The sequence below is a fragment of the Mastomys coucha genome, unplaced genomic scaffold (assembly GCF_008632895.1).
Source record: "Mastomys coucha isolate ucsf_1 unplaced genomic scaffold, UCSF_Mcou_1 pScaffold1, whole genome shotgun sequence".
Classification (NCBI taxonomy): Eukaryota; Metazoa; Chordata; class Mammalia; order Rodentia; family Muridae; genus Mastomys; species Mastomys coucha.
This window is the reverse complement of record NW_022196891.1, coordinates 92,577,681-92,580,618: the sequence shown is the minus strand read 5'-3', so window position 1 is coordinate 92,580,618 and position 2,938 is coordinate 92,577,681. Positions and strand designations below refer to the sequence as shown.

Below are 2,938 nucleotides of genomic sequence, written 5' to 3'. Positions count from 1 at the left end.
CCCCCCCCCCCCACCCATAAAGTTATTTTGTTGATTCCTAATGAAAACGCCTGATACACAGGATATCTGATATTTGACCCCCAAAGGAGTTGAGACCTATAGGTTGAGAACTGCTAATTTAGCCTCTTCAGAGAATGACCATTTTACTTCTTAGGACTTAACAGACTTACCCATGGTGACTGGCTCTGTTTTCACTTGTAATAGTCACACTTCATTGCATAGTTAAGAATTCATCCACAGGACTGCTGAGATGGCTCAGAAGGTAAAACTACATCACTTGATTTTTTTTTTTTTCGAGACATGGTCTTTCTCTAGCTCTGGCTGACCTTGAACTCAGAGATCTACCTGCCTCTGCACCCCAAGTGATGGGATTAAAGGCATAGCTGTCACACCTGGCTGATGACTCGAATTTGATCCCTTGATCTCTTGGGGTCACCTACATAGAAGGCAAGAACCCAACCTACTCTCTCTCTCTCTTTTTTTTTTAAAGATTTATTTATTATTATAAGTAAGTACACTGTAGCTATCTTCAGATGTACCAGAAGAGGGCGTCAGATCTCTTTTCAGATGGTTGTGAGCCACCATGTGGTTGCTGGGATTTGAACTCAGGACCTTTGGAAGAACAATCGGTGTTCTTATCCACTGAGCCATCTCACCAGCCCCCTAACGTACTCTTGATGGTTGTTTTCAGACTGCAGCACACATGCTGTGATGGTACATATGCAGGCTTGCATGTACACACGCATACAGACACACACACACAATGTAAAAGAATGTAACATCAAGGAAAGATACTATATGTAGGTGTTTTTTTTTTTTTTATGAGAAGTCAAGTCTTTTGAGAATTGGCCTGAGAGATTTAGTTTTGAAAATAGGTAGAACATCTCAGTACTGAAAAGTAAAGAAATATGTGAACATGGAAAATTTCATGTGAAGAAGCTGGGGAGCTCAGTTGATAATGTCCACCTTTTTTCTGCAGGAAGCCCTAGGCTTTGTTTTCAGCGTTGCATTAATACTGGGTATGGTGGTGCATGTCGCTAATCTCAGAGTTTGGCAAAGAGGAAGGAGAAGCTCAGGGCTAACTTCAGCTGGATGCCAGGTTTGAGGCTCATCTCCAAAACATCCTCCTCACCCTCTTAAAAAGGCAGTTTGGGATAATTTTATTTATGGAAAGTTATCATAGGAATCGAGTAACAAAGTGGAGTGTGACGGCTCAGACCTGTAACCTCAACAGCATGTCCCTAGAGGCTGAGTTCAAAGGATGGTCATGAGCTGAAAACAGCAAAGCTCTCCTGAAGGGCGAGAGATGAGTCATGTTAAGAGCACTGCTGCTCTTTCAGAGGACCTGGGTTCCATTCTCAGCACCTCATATGGAAGTTCACAACTATCTGTGACTCCCTTTTTTGGTCTCCAGGCATGCATGTGGTACACAGACATACAAGCAGGTAAAACACTAGTATTCAACCAAACAAGTTCCCATCCTCCCTAACCCCTGAACAAAACCAAAAAAGACAGAAGAGAAACAAGGTTTTTATCCGAACTGTTACTTTATTGTTCTTTTCATATTTATCTTAGGAAATAGCACTTTCTCACAATATACATAATATTTTCATAGTCTGCTTATTTCTATATAAGAAAAATAGAAAAATATTCATTATTATTATGTGTGTATTAAGTGATGTGTGCTCTTATGTACACAGAGTCCTCTAATTAAGTAGCCTGTGTAGATTAGATTAGTCTTTTATTCCTGGATTTTCTGGGTTTTTGACCCTCAGTGTCTTGCCTTTGTTCACAGAAACTCTTTAGTATATAACCTTATAATGTCCTTCCATTCTCATGGCTTTCACTTTTCTCTTTTCTCTATCTCTTTACCTAGTACCTGGGCATCATTGGAGTTTAGTGTATGAGAAGGGATTGTGATGTTGTCATCTCCTGAAGGGTACCCACTGGCTCTTGACTTGGCCCGCTGTATGCTGTGTCTGACTTAGGGTAGTGCACGTGCAGCTTACTGAGGAGTGCTGTGAGCAGGGATTGATATGCTCTGCATTTTTGGCACTGGTGTGTTAAGAGTGTGCACACACTTCTGACTGTGTGGTTTTTTTTAGTCTCCTTGGCATCTCGATAGATTTTTTTTTTATAACCTCAGATAAAGTAAACTTTATGATATATCCATGTGAACTACCTGAAGGTTATTATTGTTCATATTTATTTCTGAGTTTCTGTTTTTTACAGTTTGAAGATTACACTTTCTGAGCATTTTGTGAGCATTCAGCATCTGCTCTGTCTTATTAGCAGTCCAGAGCCTACTGTCTAAGTGTTTGTGTGTACAGGCAGAAATCGATAAAAGAGAAGGAAAGACAAAGTAAAATTTGAACAGAAAACAAATTCTCTGTATTTGGATTATGTTTTATAGAACAGTTTTTAAAAGCATGCTTCTATTTTTAAGTAATTAAAATATGGAGTTTCAAAAAAAAATTTTTCCCAACAGGTGGGAAGGAGAAACCAAAAACAAATATAGAAGACTTACAAATTAAAAAAGTAAAGAAGAAAAAGAAAAAAAAAACACAAAGAGAATAAAAAACGGAAGCGTCCAAAAATGTATAGCAAATCTATTCAGACCATCTGTTCAGGATTGCTCTCTGCTGAAGATCCAGAAGTCAAAGGCATCTTAAGTGATAATGGAAAGGATTGCATTGGAAAAAATTTGGATACCAAAAACTGTGATTCAAAAATTCCTGATAACAGTGACTTTCCATCTGTGTCATTAAAGGAGCCACACATTCAGAATAACCTTAGAAGGTTGGACACTTTGGAGTTGAGGCAGCTCATTCACATTGAGCACCAGCCTAATGGAGGTAGGTCAGTCATCTATGCCTACAGTAATGAACTCTCCTGCCTGTCTCCTGTGGAGATGCAGAGATTTGCAGAAGAATTTGTG

The 2,938-nt window shown here is 39.2% G+C and overlaps 1 long non-coding RNA gene across 1 annotated transcript in view; it reads left to right on the top strand.

Moving 5' to 3' along the window:
* LOC116069315 overlaps window positions 1-2,752 on the top strand; it is a 6,191-nt gene extending 3,439 nt beyond the window's left edge. Inside the window, exon 2 of the long non-coding RNA XR_004109976.1 lies at window positions 2,489-2,752. This is a non-coding gene — a long non-coding RNA (uncharacterized LOC116069315). The remainder of the gene's footprint in view (window positions 1-2,488) is intronic.
* Window positions 2,753-2,938: the final 186 nt, after the last annotated feature.